General features: G+C 41.8%; 1 protein-coding gene across 8 annotated transcripts in view; it reads left to right on the forward strand.

Annotated features, from left to right (window-relative positions):
- Positions 1 to 1211: 1211 nt before the first annotated feature.
- Positions 1212 to 16456, forward strand: part of SNX10 (sorting nexin 10) — a 35260-nt gene continuing 20015 nt past the window's right edge. The window contains exons 1-4 of one of the 8 annotated variants that reach the window (XM_021538200.4): positions 1309 to 1359; positions 12386 to 12518; positions 12902 to 13027; positions 13855 to 14001. The gene's annotated coding sequence lies outside the window, so the exon portion shown is untranslated. The other 7 variants (XM_021538204.4, XM_085568146.1, XM_021538205.4 and 4 more) reach the window with 7 other exon arrangements.

Consider the following 16456-nt stretch of genomic DNA (forward strand, 5'->3'; position numbering starts at 1 on the left):
AAGAGCTCTCATCGGATAAAATTTCTAGAGTACTCCCGAAAAGTAGTAATTATTTTCTTTGAGAATTTTTATCCCAGAACTTGCTTCATATTTTGAAGTATTATGGGAAAAACTAGGCCACAGTTAACAGAAAAAAAGCTAAGAAAAGAAATTATATCCCTTCCAGTATTTAGAAATTGAGTAAATATGTATAATCGTAGTAAAATTATTTATCTTTTTCAAAACAGAAGTTGCTCAGATCCTGTGAGGATTCTTATCAGCACTGAGATAAGTAAAGATCATTCAAGCTCTTGGGAAGCAGAAACCCTTACCCCTTCTTATTGCAACAGAAAATTAACTCTTTTCCTTCCACTCTCATCAGCAGATATTTTCAGAGATGCTTTAATTTATTACTCTTAAACAAATTTCAGCACAAAAGAAAAGCCTCAACAGCAGAGACAAGCACTATCATAGATAAGTTATTTCCCCCAGCTTGCAAAGCTCTTTTTTCAGAAGACAGATTCTAAAACCCAGCAATCCAAGGTGTCAGAGTTGTGGCATAAACACTATTATGAAGAAAATCTCCAAGTGATAGCACACAACATTAATCATGTATTTCAAATTCCTCTTGGAATTTTAACACCTAGCCAGTGAAGAAACAAAATTATTAGAAATATTGATTTCTTGAGAAACTAAGTAAAGCCAAAAGTAAACCTTTAGGAGATATTTTATTCACTTTAAAAAATAGTTAATTTGATTTATCAATCACAGAACAACAGAATCATTTAGGCGGGAAAATACTACCAAGATAATCAAAGTCAGCCTTTGACCTATCACCACTTTGTCAACTAGACCATAGCATTAACCTCTGTGTCCAGTAATTTCTTGTAAAAGTCGAGAGATAATTTAAATTTCTTTATTTTTTCCTCCCTTCTTAACTAAAAGGCTTCTATAACACTCTATAACTTTTTCAGCCTGCGCGAGGAGCGTACTTGGGGTGCAATCTCAAGAACCACATGGGGTGCGTACAACCGAGGTGTTACAAGCGGCAAACACCAAAGGGCCCGAGTCAATCGCGGTGACTCGATCGGGGGACGCAGATCTCATCGGGACGCAGGTCACAGGACACCTCCGTGCCCGCTCTGCCCCACGGGGCTCAGCCTGCTCCCGCTCCCGGGCGGCTGGGGCAGACGCACCGGCGCTGCGCTGGGGAAGCTCCGTGCGCGCCGGGCTCGCCGGGGCCCGGGCGGGGCGGGCAGCGCGGCCCCGCCCGCCGCGGGTGACGCGCCGGCTTCTCCCGGAGCGGGCGGCGGCGGCGGCGGGTGAGCCGTGCGGGAGCGGGAGCGGCGTCGGGGTGTGCCAGACCCTCCGGACAGCTGGGTGCCACCGGAGCGGCCGCGGCGGGGCGGGTGTGCGGGGCTGTGGTGCGGGGCTGGGAGCGCCGGGCTCGGGGCGGGCCGTGCCCGGGCTGTGCGGGCGCTGCCGGGCTCGCTCCAGGGCCGGCTCGGCGAGCCCCGGCCGGCGGGCAGCCCTGTGGCCCGGCTGCCCCGGCGGCGGCGCTCGGCTTCTCCCGGCCCTCTGGAGTGTGTTTTCCCCCCCGAGCTCTGGTAAAGGGCTCCGCCGCGGCTTACGGCGCGGTAAATGACTGCCCTTGGCAATGATTAACGCCGGGCAGCGAGAAGATTTGGTTTAAGCAACTGCTAATCTTGTTTTGGTCCGCTCCTCTTTGTCTTGCTTTAGCAAATCCATCGCCTTTGGCAACTGTGATCTAAAGATCACAGAGATGTGCAAAAGCTTTGTGTGCATATTTACCTATTGTTATTGTTGTATATATACATTATATAACATGTAATACACATATACAAATATATATCATAGCATGCTTTTGTATTAAATGCAGAATATTCCATGCCGTATTCTGTTAGTCAGGAGACTGCCTTATGTTATTTTTAAATTCTGTGTTATCTAAGTTAAGCAGCATGAGAAATTTTTAGGTACGTATGAGGACAGCCTATGGAAACACATTGTGCAATTAAAACGTACTGATTATATAAAGAAAAGGAAGTTCCAGTGACTGAGGGTCGCTGGGTTAGCCCTGGGTCATGTTCTGGAGCTGGGCACAAAGGCACAGGGGCAGCTGCCAGTGCTTTTCCTTGAGGTGCCTGTGTTTGCTGCTCATCTCACATTCGCTGGGGTGTTACAACTGCTAGAGACACGGTCACCATCAGATCAGGACCACTGGCTGGGTGTTCTCACAGCCCCTTCAAGGATATGGCAGCTCTAAGTAAATATTGCCTAATTCTGCTAGCAGTGTCCAGGGGATAAAGGCAGGCGGGAATGTGGATCCAGGCTCTTGAGGATTAGTCTGGCCCACTCAGGTGTGTTTGTGGCACCCACCTGGCATGTGCCCACGTCACCCATGACCCAAGGGAAGCTGCAGCTCGAGTTTTCATTGCCCACTCTGCTTCCCACATTGACAGAAATAGCTCAAGTGAAGGCAGTGGTTTTCCTATTTGTGCTAGGGACAACTGAAACTGAAAGTAATGCAAGGCAGGGCTTTTCTGAATGGCACAATACCGGACTTTCTTTAGAAAAGTGGAAAGATTAATGTTTTCTTTTTGTAGAAGATGCAAATAATAATTATGCCTGACTCAGCCTAGGATATTGTTTATGATGCTTGACTTGAAATCCAGAAACCCTTTGTTTATAATGCATATTTTGTATTGAATCTAAGGAGTATTTGCCTTTTAATGAATTTAAAGATCTTGCATTGATACACCATGGTTGTATTAATAGAAATACTTGTACCTTTATTATAGATTTTGATTGTTATTATTTTAAATTTTATTAGGAAAATAATTATGCTTAATTATTTTTTAAAGGAGGGAAATATTTTGAAAATATTACTACTAAGGGCAGCTGTGATTTTTCATGTTTAATCCTGAAGAACAGCTGTTCTGGAGGTTAGCCAGCCCTGGTGTAGCTGCTTGAGCTAATTCTGTGATCTCTGCATGCCCACAGTGATGAGATGGTTTTAGCATAGGTGCAGCATACAGGTCACACGTGAGTGATGCTCTGCTGTGCCGAGGCTCCGAGTGTCCTGAGATTTCCCTTGCCAAGCACTAATGCATACTGAGCAAAAACTACTGAGGATTTGGGTCCAGTTGAGGAAATCTCAGGCATATGAACAAGTAGAGCATTGAATCAAACCATCAGTTGGCAAACGTGGGGTGACCTCTTGGTAGATGGTCACCATTGAGCCAGGACTGGTGATGTGACTGATACAAGGCGGTTCAGTGCTGCCACTGAACAGATGAGGAGCAGAACATAATGATTGTGAAGGCTCTGTTCACAGAAATCTTAGATCCATTGTGCTGCAGCACAGGCCATGGCAGTCATGAGTTTGAACATACCTAGCTAAGAAACCCTAGAGCACCTTTCCTTGATGCTTCCCTCCTTCCTTCCCAGGGCAGCTTATTGCCTCTGCCACAGAGCAGCGTTGCCTTTGGCCTGCTGGGCTGAGCCTGCAGATCAGGCACTTGCTTCAGTGTGGTGTTCCCCTCCACCCACCCTTCTCCTGGGGAATAAGAGATACTGTCAAGGGTACCAATGCAGAAGTTGAGGCCTTTCTGACCATAAAGGGCTGAATCAGTCTTGTGGCCTCATTTTAGCCAATTTTTGCTCAGTATGTTTCCTAATTGCCATCATTTTAGGCAACTGCAACCTTCTCTGCTTTTATCACACAATTTTGTAACTTCTGCATGTGAAAGAAGGAAGCACTCTTCTGGCAGGCTGATTTTAAAAGAAAATGGAAACAAAAAAAAAAACTAAAAAAAACCCAAAAGAACAAAACTCACACTATGATAAATCACAAAGCTAAAAAGTTGTGAACATTTACTCAGGACTGCTGGGGCTTGCTTCCTGGAAGTAGGTAGCATGAGACAGGTGACATCTTTGGTGTATCATATCTCTGCAATGTGTCACATGGATCTTATTTCCATGCATGTGGTGTGTAGTATGCATAAGGTTTTGGCTTTTGTAAACAGAGGAGTAAAAGAGATCTCGATAATTTAGGGTATTGTCATTTTTCTTTCTTCTCATTAAACATTTTGCATATTTTTATTATCTAAAAAAACCAAACCCTCAGCAACTTCTTTGTTCTTCTGATAAAAATACAAAGAGAAAAGTACAACTATGTGTCTTACAGGAATTTCCCAACTTCTTGGCGAGATAGGTCTTGGAAAAGGGAAGCAAATCATGCTTCATGTCTGCAGGGAGCTACATGCACAAGTTTACTGCGTAGTGTTTGGCTCTAGATCTTCATATCATTGCTTGCTAAATCTCTATACAGAAATTAAGGATAGAAACACCTTTCGTAAGCATTCTTTTTCTCCAGCTGGAGGGCAAAAAAAGAAAGACAGAATCCTTGTATGTTTACAAAACATTAATGTTTTGTATATAGACATTGAAAGACAGGAAGGCAAAAATAAAAACTTGTCATGCCACTTCATTGGTGGCTGAAGGTGTGACCTCTCCACCCACAGAAAGTGGACTGCCATCACGATTTCCTTGTTGGCAGAAGCTCCAACTGAATCGCTGAGAGCTTGGTCAACAGCTCTACGTGCTGTTAAGATCAAGCATCTGTAGGAGGGAAGGAAGAAGCAGAGAGGCTGCAAAGGCAGCTTGGAGCTGAAAGCACTTGCAGCAGCCCTGGCACAGACAAGCCCGCAGGGTGGGAGATGTTGCAGAAGGAGCAGGGTCTCCAGAGGGATCTGCCTACACTGCACACAGCACCGAAGTGCTGCCTGTGCAGCATCTGGAGGTTTGGGCAGGGGTCACTGGCCTGTTGTGTGTGACTGGTGCCTTTCTAGGTGACTGTCCAGAGGGATCCAAAACACTTGTTTGAGGTTGGCACATGACTTAGAGTTGATTCACTCTCTTCTTGAGCAGCAGCTGAAGAGTAAGTAGGACACTTATGAGCATTCACAAAGACACAAGCATCTAAGTTTGGCTGTCTGAATCCTTGTCCAGATTTCTGTAGATCAGGCGGAACAGTGGGAGTTCTAAGGGAACATAATCCCCTGATGAAATCACAAACGGTTCTGCAATTTCCACAGTGTTCCTCCAGGGATCCTCTTTCAACTTGGAGAAATTCAAACCAGTATTTTTCTTCTCGAGGCCTAATTAGTGAAATATCTTCACAGAATCCTTAAATATCCTCAGGGCTCCTGGTTTCACTTTCCTTTCTGATTTTGTTGGGCCTGTTCTCCACAGAGAAAGGAGCCCACACTTTCTGCTAGCCTTTGTGCTATTCTTTGGCTTGCTACCTGGTGTGCTTACTCCTTCAGTATTTAGGGGATAGACATAAATAAGTAACATACATGCTACTTTCTTGCTTGTTCTCTTCTGCTTTGCTGAAAGTCTGCAGTTAAATAGGGATCTCTGGATTGATGCTGTGCAGGTGTTGCTCAGAGTGTCTGCAGTACACCAGTACTGCACATTGTTCCACTGGAACCTCAGCATGACTTATGTCAAACTGTCTTCCAGTATGGCAGATGAATTCATCAATAGGTATGAACCTTGAAAAAATTGTTACAAAAAGCATCATGCTGTAGGCCTGGCCCAAAAGGAAGTACTTGAAGGATTGAAGGAGGTTTCTCTTAGCTCCAGCATTTTTGTATGCCTGGTGTTAGACTGTCACAGAGCTGAGGGGCAGGATGCACACCAGCAAGTTCCATTTGAGAACAAGTAAACCAGCAATGATTTCATTATGGATCTTCTCTCTCGTGCATAAAAAGAGGAAGCAATTTATCCTCCATGCCTGCTTTTTTTGTGGTGTGAAGGAATTCCTGTTTCCTGATATTGAAGGGATTTGAGGCTTAAGAAAATTACTTCTTCCTTTCCCACTCTTCTCTACATGAGATGTTTAGGAAGATGCACTCACTTATAGCTAAAACTATGTTTCAAAGCCAAATGTTCTACTTCTGTAATAAAGCATCTATTATACTGTAGAATTGACAATGAGTAATTTACTCTGACCTCTGTTTGTGTGCTGCCCACACATCCTTCAAGTTCCTGCTCCTCCTTTCCCTCAGGGAGGCCCTAGCTGCTCACCTACCTTGCTTCTTGTGTACAGCAGCAGTCACCAGGTTATAAGTTTTGCCTTCTATTAGTCTCATTGTTTTAATTGTGTAATGGTGATGTGTGGTTTTAAATTAGTCATAACTTTAGCTTCTGTTTTAATGAGATCTTCAGTTGTCTTCCCAGAGGGGAAGGCTTTGTTTTCTCAAGAGCATGTCTTTTCCCAGAAGAAATTAATTCTTACTAATGACATATGAAAAGGTGAGGTGGCAGTGGAGGTGTTGGGGAGTGATTATGGGGAGAGGGGACATATCTGCAAGTCTCAGGCACTGAAGAACATCTTGATAATGCCAGAGCCTATGACGTGCCAGGTACTCGTGTATAAATAGTCACGTTGGCACGTAGTGTCATTGCAATCGTGCTTTGGGAACAGCTGAGTGTAACAGCCTTGTCTCTCATGCACAGCCCAAAGACACCCTCACATGTCTTCAGACGTGTGAAATAATAAAACTGATGCTTAATGGCTGAGATATGAGTTGTTGTGCTCCCCAAGGATTTAGGACTACATGGCATTGGTTAGGTCTGTCTGGCCACTGGTTGCAGGTATGACTGTTTGGAGCTGGGAAGGCAGGAAGGCAAATGACTCATTCCAGACGAGAGAAAGCCCCATGTCTCCCCCTCTCTGGGTGGATGAAGATGAATCACAGAATCTGCCAAGTTGGAAGATCTGTTTGATGTGCTGGCTGGGAAAATTTGTCAACAGTATATATGTAATCCAGTGCTAAACCTTAGAGTAGAAATGTAAGATCATCTCTCGGCTGAAGTATTTATTGGTTTTTTTTTTGTGAGTTTTACACAGCTGAATTGCAGGGGTTTAATGCAAACCATGGTGGGTTGGTGTTACTAGTCCAGGTCAGCTTGCAAAGAAAGTATCTTGGTTTTCTCAGGAAAACTATCCATCAAAATTTGCACCAAACCTTGTAACTAATGCAAGATAACCCTAAAGATCATTTGAACTCCTGTGGATTATCTTTAAGAAAACATAAGCCAATCTTTAGGCTTCAGTCAGATTGGGAAAATAATATCCTGTACTATGGCATATGTGCATAAGCAATGATTTTCTTCCAAAAAAGGATTATTTCATTTTTTCAAGGTTTTCCATAGGCACAGATCCCTTGGACCAAGACAAGTTGTACACATTAAATATCTTTTCTTGGAGTAATAGGTTTGTTTGAAAAAATGAGGCTTTGGGACTTACAGCGTCTGAACAACACTGTGTAAACACTCATTGATACTCCAGAATTATTTTGACCACCTGAGGATCACTAGAGCTTCTGTCATTCCAGCTGGGGTAACTGACTTGTCCTAAACCATCTGAAATAGAAGTTTGTTAGCACTATGGAAAAATCACGTGGGTTCATGTATATGATTGCCCTTTCACTGGATTTCTAGCAAATTTTAATTCTAAGGATTGCTGCCTTTTCTCTGTAGGCTTGGCTAAGCTTGATAACTTTCCAGCCTTGAATAGCTTTATTCTCTCTTTAATGTAGATGAAATTCTGGATTTCAGTGGTCAGTTAATAACTAGCTTTAATAATTGCAAAAGTTGTATTGTTTTTAGTCTAGATGACTAAAACCTCTAACCTTTATCCTTCCTGTTCTCCTGCTAGGACAATAATGCAGACCCTGTCAAGGACAGTACTGTCTTTACAGAGTGCTTTCTGAGTACGTAAAACACCTGCTGTACATAATGTGGTGCAGGATTTGAAACTCACCTATAAAGGGGAAATGCATCCTCAGTAATGGTTATGTACATCTCTGGTAGCACAGAGTGACCTAATTGTGTCAGTTCTGCAGAAAAGTTACAGGCAGTAAGCTGGATACCTACAGTAGAGCTTTCCTCCATGAGCTGCCAGCTGCAGGGGGTGTGTGGTAGCTGGCACCTTCTGCTCCTGCTTGGTCTGGGCCCTTGGTTTCATTGAGTTGCCCTGATTGCAGTTTTGTTCTGAGATCTGTGCTTACCCCAGGCCAGAAAGCCACTGTCCCTGCAACATCACTGTGTTTCTACAAACCAATAGGGCTGGAGAGGATCTCTTGATGGTTATCAGATCCCACCAGCCATGTGATGGACATTTGGTGTGGTTTTAACTGTAGGACCACCAAGTAGTACTTCTAATATGCTCACTCATATGTAGGTTTCAGCTGGTTTAGTTAAAGGTGACGTTGTATGAATTGATACTTGTTCTGTTTTAAGACTGGGTTGTGCTTTTTTTGGCCTGAAGTAAATTAAACCTAACAGGTATTTTCCTACCAAAGAGAATGGAACTGAACCTTTGCAAGTGTTGCAAAACAAAAGGACTTCTGGGACATTGTTTATGACTATAAATTATTTTAACTGGTGACTTTGTATGCATTTTCTCATAGTATTTGCCTCTGAAGTGCTTACAAGCAGAAAATAGTATGGGGCTTCCAAAACTTTAGTGTATATCTATGTTTAAAGACAGTGACTAATAAATGAACTTGGAATAAGCGTTATTTAACACAAACCAGTTTCCTCTCGATCCACTCTTTTCCCATAGGTTTGCCATACAGATCTGTGCATTCTGCTCATTTCAGCAGCACCTGCTCTGTGAGTGTTAAATCTTTCTCCTACTGAAGGCAGAAGTTATTGTTCAGACTACTTAGTGGTATACTTGAATTCATTGTTAGAAAAATATCACCTGGGTTCGAAAGCAAGCTGTGAGCCTTACTTGTCCTGCAAGCACTGTTCTCTGTGTTTACTTCTTTCATCACTTTATCTTGAAGAGTTTGTTCTAGGCTGACCAGCAACTTCTTTGGCTTGGCTGGGATGGCAGAGCAGTCAAACCCAAGTGCTGCTTTTCTTCTCTCCCTCCCATTTTTGTGCATTTGCTATGCCTCCTGCTGTTCTCTTACAAATTCATAAAGAAGTTTGCCACATCACAGGTGAGCCTCTTGTGCTGGGAGCTGGCCAAAAGCTGATACCAATCTTATAAAGTCAGGGTGCAGCAATGGGGTGAATGCAACAAAAATCTTAATGTTCAGTAGGCACAAAATAAATGAGAAGTAGAAAATCCAGGTATATGGATGAATCACTGATTCTCAGCTTGCTTTTCTTACTGGTCAGTCTCATGAAAGTTTCTCCTGCCAAATGCTGTTTTCTCAAAATTGCCTGCTTTAGTAATAAGTAACACTATTTAGAAGCTCTTTGCTTACAAAATACTGTTTTCATACCACTGGCACAGTCTAGCATCTAGAAAGGTAACAAAGCCTGTTGAACAAGTGAACTGCCCAGTGAAATTCACTGTTAATGCATTCTTTAATGGTTAATTTGATGGCTGATAGAGTCAGCCCACAAACTAGTGCAATATGTGGATGCAGCTGCATGATCTGTTGTCACAGATGTGACAACAGTAAAGTCTTGTGTCAGTGATGGGCCATCTGATGCTTTTTTCAGGGGAAGAGAACCTGAAGAGTAAATTGCCATAGAGTGAAAGACTGGAATGATCCGTCATCGGCTTGGTCAACTTAAAAGACACAAGAGACACAAGTTTAAAGAGAGTTGATCAGAATGTTTTGTGGGCATACTGTATTGACTGCACTATTTCCTCTCTTACCCACTGTTTTGAGCTGCAGTTACAGACTACTTAGGATCAATCTGTCTCAGGATGTTACTGCTTAGCTCTTCATTTCATTTTTTACTATATCTGTGCTGGGTCTTTCCCAGCCATCTCCCCAGACCCATGTCATGAGACCGGAACTTCTAATTCTGTGGTTGCGGCCAAAACTATAACTTTTGCTTTACTTTCCTCCCTGGGCACAAGACCAAACACTAACACTTCCTGGATTGGAGCAGGTAACACATCACAAAAATAGATGCTTTGATAGCATAAGGAAATCCGCAGCAGGAAAAAAGCCAAGCTAAAACGTGTAGTGCTAAGTAACAGCAATTCAAGCAGCAGACAAAAATTGTACTGTAAATTAAAAGATTTGGAAATAAGCAAGAAATGAGGAATTTTTGGCACATGAGATTCAGTATTCCAGCGGGTAAGTCAGGAAGGAAAGGGTCAGGTGATGGCAGCATCTGCATCTGAGAGACACAGAAGGAAATGCAGCGATAAGACCGCATAGTATTTGCTGACTTTTTCTCTGCTTACTCAGCCCTTCTCCTGTGATAAGTAAAAATTATTACAGAGGTACCTTGAGAAAGACACTATTTTTAAGGTAACTTAATTTGATTTAATGTAATTAAATACTTAATTCCTGAAAAAACCATGATTTTTCAAATAATGTCATATACATTCTCTGAACCTTCCTTCAGAAGCAGCACTTAATATTTTTCTTAGGAATTTAATCTGTGTTCTGAAATGCTGAGACATAAGTCTCTCTTTACAACCCCCACCTTGTTGGTTTCTAAAAGTAACAGCTGTCTGATGTGTTGTTTGTAATGTGCACATGTAAAAAATACCTGAGGGTGGCTTATCCATCTGTATTGGTGTATCTCATAAGATCTGTATGTGGTTTATGAGTGCACAGTGTGTACGACCTCACTCATCACTTCTGCAACTGAACGGAACTGTCGCTTGCAAAGTACACAGTGCTATTCAGCAGGTGGTTTAGTCTGGAAATTACTTGCTTCTTTCTCTTCTCAGAGGTAGTTCCAGCGCCAGTGTTATGCCGGTTCTGTGTAAGCATCAGTAAGAAGCCTTGATCCAGTGTTTTCCATGTTGAGTACAGCTGAAAAGATGGTTGAATTTGCTAGCTTGCCAAGGTTGCTGTTTCTTCTGAAATTGATTTCTCCTAGCTCAAGGAATCTCAAAATCTCCCTGGAGAAAGCACACTTCCTGAAACTTTACCTTGAAGGTCGCCAATGCTTCCTTCAAAGACTGCCTTATCTCTTTGTCAGGCTTCTGAAAATATCCTAGCAGCAAAACCTGATTATGCATGCCACAAAAATAATTTTGCATAGTTTAATCTACTTCTTATGCACTGTAAGAATTAGAAAGAGTAGCAAAGGCAGGCTCATATGGCAGACCAGCTTGACAGGTTGCCTGGAAAACACAGGAGCTGGAGCTGCAGGAAAGTTCTGAGTTGTCTGCAGAAGCAGTGGCAAGCATTAGCCCTGAGGAATAAATAATTACCATGACCAGCTCTGGCATGTACTGTTCTTTCAGTGACTTGACCCACAATTACTGTTCTGTAGTCATTACCTAAAATCCCAAGATGCCAGTGTTAGCCTTACCACTAATTTCTATTAAGAGAAAACCAACTGAAAACCCACTGAAATTGCAGAATATCCATGAAATCCTTTGGTGGTGTGTATGTGTGCAATTTGAGCCTGAAAAACAAAAAAACCCCAAAACAAACACAACCCCCTTTCCCCCAGAAACCAAACCAACCCAACAACAACAACAAAAAGAGGAGAATGGGGAAACATCTGAACAGCTCTTTCCTACACTCAACAGATTTCTTAGTACTTCTTCCTTGTTTGTCTTCAGGCTTTTAGAGGTTTCTGAAAGGCTTGGCATGTAAGTCATGCTGCTGTCCAGCAATATGGTGTTAACTTGAAGCAATTCAAAGCATGGTATAATACCACTGTAATTGGAAATCTGTGACCCACACCTGACACTGTAATCCTTATGATGTATTTATTTTAGAGGGCAGGGGGAAATTAATATTTTTTGTTAACTCTTTGATTTTCAAGTTCCTCTGAAACAAATGAAAATTTATTTTCTTTTTTTTTTTTTTTTTTCCTTTTTTTTCTTTTTTAATGATCCATATTCATTCTTCTGGTAAAACACATCTTAATAGCCAGGAAGATTGCAGGACAAGGGAATGACTGACTGGGAAGAAATGCTTTCTTATACCTCGTGGCCATAAAAAAGTGTTTAGAAACCAAATGGAGTGAAATTCCATAGGAAGGAGTAGTTAACTAAGCATCTTGGCAACAGTGCCTGGGAATTTCAAGTGCAGCCACAAAGGCATGATATTTGGCAGTGCCTTTCTACATTTCATTATGATGGAAAGGAAGGTGTATAAATTCTGTCAACCGTTTGGAAAGCTCTTGTTCTTTTAAAAGCAGTTTAGACAGTGTGCTTGTTTTTTTCTCATCAGTGAAGTGATTGTGCCCCTACTGTGATACAGCACTGATGAAACTGGTACCTTGATCCTGGGAAGTGAGAAGGATTTGCTAAAGTGGTACATTATTTTCTTGCCTTTACTAAGCAGGCTACAGACCCCTGACTGTTGTGTAGAGTTTGGATGAAAATGCTCATGTCTTTCACACTCTTTTCACTTTTGACCAACAGATCCTTATAGTCATTTGCAGAGAGCGACGCAAATAACCATGAGGATAGATGAAAGGAGGAAACGTGCTCTGTGACCTGCCCAGTCTGGAGTTTCAGTCCTCACCATCTGGTTCATGGACAATGAAAAACAGAAGTGAGCTCATGAGTCTGATCAGTACAGTTGGGTTGATTCCAGGTGTTAAGTGGAACAGGTGAAGTAGAAGGCATTAGCTTCTGCTGAGTTTGAGTTATTCTGGATCGACTGAAAGCTCCTGTTTGAGGAGCAGCATTTGAGTAAGATTTTTCCTATCAACAAGAGCAGTAGTTCTGTGATAGCAATGTACCCAATTGCTGTAAATGCCATGCTGTCCTAGGATGTGATCAATTTGGCAACACAGAATGGTATGTTTTTATAAGTTTAGGGGTTTTTTTGCTCTCCAGAGCTTCTCTTATTTCTTCTTCCTGTTCCTCCCCCTTCCATCATCACCCCTGCATGTGTATTTCCTTACAAATCTACACAGATCACTTGCCTTTCAGGAACATAGTGTGGCCAGGTGCACATGGGCATGTTCTTTGACATGCAATTGAACTCCATGTATGGATGAAGCTGAACTTTCTACAGGATGTAAATGGAAATTATTATGACTTTGTTTGAGTCTTAAGGTGAGCAAAACACAAAATTCAGGAAAGACTTGTAAGCATTTAGAGATTCAATTTTTTTCTCTCTCTCGGTCGTATTGAAGCCTTCAATGGAAGTTTTATTTGATGAAACTGATGGTGGGAACAACCTTGAAAGCACAGCTGAGGACTTTGCTTGTGACTGGATAGTACTTTCAATCATCCCCAAGGTCTAAAACTAAATCAACCTTCCCCATTAAATCCTGCAGGTGGTCATTTAGTTATATGATTAGAAATAACTAAAGGTGGGTGGATGGATGGATGGATGGATGGATGGATGGATGGATGGATGGATGGAGGGATGGATGGATGGATGAGCTGACTACCAGCATTTATCCTTGAGAGGAAACACTGACCACACAGAATGCATGAGCACTCCCAGAGCAGATAGTACCACCCAGTAATGAGTGAAATCATAAAATTTCAGTGTGGCTAAATACAACTACTGGTGAGGCAGCAAGGAGGGCTTGCATTTGCTCATGCTGTTCTTAGAGCAAGTTGATGTGGTTTTTGTCTGCACTACTGCTTGAGTTTTCATCTTTCAGTATGAGAACACTGGGGAGAAATCACTTCCTTTTTTAGGAGCAGTCCATCTACATGATAAAAGGGTATATCCCTAGTAATGTTAGATTATCTGTTTTAATTTAGACTTTAAAATAGAAACTAGTCTCTAAAATACAAAATAAAATATAATACTTTATATTATTTAGCTATTACCCTTAAGAAGAACACTGCATTTTATCTGTATTCCCTAAGAAAAGTACTGCAGTACTTGCATTTTTTCCTCCCTCTTCTTCCTGGTTCTTTTTCAGGCACAGGAAGTATGGCAATTCATCCTACGTAATCTTTTTGCTTTTGAGTGGTTGTTGTTAGCAGCTGTGGAGCTGTTCCCTGGCAGTTTTTTTGGTTATGCAATTAAGAACCATAAAAAATATGTACTGCAAGAAGCAGTTGATATAGTAAGTATATGAAAATAAATAAAAGAAAAAAGAAGTCTTCAGACTGATAATGGATCAGAAGCAGAAAAAAAACTTATTCAAAGCAATGGCAGGGGTGGGGGGGGGGGGGGTTCCCAGACTCAACAGAAAGTGTTTTATCAAAACTGCAGCCTGACCACTGGCTTTTTTGATTCTGTTTCCCAGAACTTGTTCATTTCCCTGTCAGAGGAAATTTTGTTTAGAGTAAAAAGATCAAAAGCCTTCTGTTTGTCTTCTGATGGCTGCTTTTCTCCATCACTGGTATTTTGGGTAGCTTTTTCTCAAGATAAAAAGATAATTTCTTAAGCAGAAGTTTCATTACCTTCACTGTACGTTCTGCTTCACTGGCTTCTCTACGTGTTACGGAAGTCCTCAAATATATATCTTGCTACCAGACAGAATATTGCATTCAGTATATTTGTAAGTGGCTGCAGCATGACTGGGCAATCTCACTGAAATCAGTGAAAAAAGGCAGCTTTGGAGGACTTGCATTTCCATTATTGAATTTTTTTTCTCAACTACTTGATGAAAAACTGATGTATTTTAAATATTTTACAAAGCTTTTTGGCATTTAAATATTAATTTTTTGCCATTAAATATGTAAAATTGTGGTTGCTGTTTGGAATTTAAGCTGTTCTTGCTAACCTGCACCAACACATAAGTTGGTCATTAGAAAAACAGATGACAAAATGAAATGTGCTATTTCAGCCTTGTTCACTAACAGTGTTAGGAATGAGATATTTTGGGCTTGCATAATTTCTCACTTAAATCAGCTTAGAGACAGGAGAGAAACACACTGCAGGATTTGATAGAATAAAGATACATAACTGGAAAAAAAATTTTGCATTGTCATTTTGAAAAAAAACACATTCAACCTGATCAGAAAGGGGAGGAAAATAACATCAAACTATATATAGGTTTACAACTATGCTCAGTGGGGAGAGATAGCAGAAAGAATCTTATTCAAACAGCCCAAGCCCAACACAGTGTTTTTTTTGTCTGTACTTGGCACTTGTGAGGCTGCACCTCAAGTCCTGTGTCCAGTTCTGTGTCCCTCACTTGTGAAGGAGACATTGAGGTGCTGGAGCCAGTCCAAAGAAGGGCAGCGGAGCTGGGGAAGGGGCTGGAGATTGAGTCCCACGAGGGGCAGCTGAGGGAGCTGTGGGTGTCCAGCCTGGAGAAAAGGAGGCTCAGGGGAGGCCTTATTGCCCTCTACAACTGCCTGAGAGGAGGCTGTAGCTGGCTGGGGATCATCCTGTTCTCCAGGCAACCAGTGACAGGGGAAGAGGACATGGCCTCAAGCTGCTCCAAGGGAGATGGGGGTTGGACCTCAGGAAGAATTTATTCACAGAAAGGCTTGTTAAGCATTGGAATGGATTACCCAGGATGGTGGTGGAGTCACCATGGAGATGTTTAGGAAACAACTATACATGGGCCATGGTCTAGTGGACAAGGTGCTGGTTGGTCAAAGGTTGGACTTGAAGATCTTGGAGGCTACATAACCGATTATGCAATTCCATGAAAGGTCTGTGATATGTGCTGGTGCCCTCCTGTGAGGTAAACAGCCAATTATCTCCCTAAAAGGAAAGTTTCTAATACACTTTTGCATTAACAGCAGTTAGCATCAGTGAGCCAAATTTTTACCCCCACCTTGCAGAGATGCTTGATACTGCTGAGCCTATGCAGCAAGAAGTGTTTGAGTGCTCTTCTCTAGTTTCAACCTGGAACATACATGCTAGCTAAGCATATGTAAAGGGAATTAAAAAAAAAAGAATATTTGAGTGTGTTTTTGATATTCCTACTTTATCAGTACCATTCTAGCTATACAAGTGGAATGATGACCTTGTCTTTATGGAGATGGGAACTATGCAATGGCACTCTTAAGGATGAAGTTTTATGTATGGTCATTTTTATTTGGAAACAGAGTATCCTATTTTGGTATGACTGACCCTATAGAAATTTAACAACAAAGCGTTTGTTCCAGAATAATTTCCAGGTCAAAGAAATGTATGTGTGCTTATCTTTGTGCCCAGTTTTATTAAAATGGGTGGGGTTTGTAATTTGAAAGTGTTCATAAGAGGGACTGGGCAGGGGTGGGGTGTGCAGCACTCCTTAGCTGGGCTTGACATAAATATGTAGTTGTATAATAACAAGAGCAGCTTCAAGCTCTGTATCACTAAACAGAGATGGTGTCTATATAAGCTGGCAAGTAAATAAAGCTGTCCTGCTCTTCCCATGTGGGTACCTGCCCTGAGCAAACTGTCCAGTTTATTGGACTGAAGACACAGTTAAAAATTTATTGGGATTTTCAGTGAGAGAGTAGATTTAAAATGTAAGTTAATGACAGGATGTTTTGATTTGGTCTAATTATACCCTTCCTCTACATGGAGGTTTGAAAACACTGATGCTGTGAAATTTAGCCTGAGTTTTAGCTCTC

Source organism: Lonchura striata, chromosome 2 (genome assembly GCF_050655825.1).
Source record: "Lonchura striata isolate lonStrDom1 chromosome 2, ASM5065582v1, whole genome shotgun sequence".
Lineage (NCBI taxonomy): Eukaryota > Metazoa > Chordata > Aves > Passeriformes > Estrildidae > Lonchura > Lonchura striata.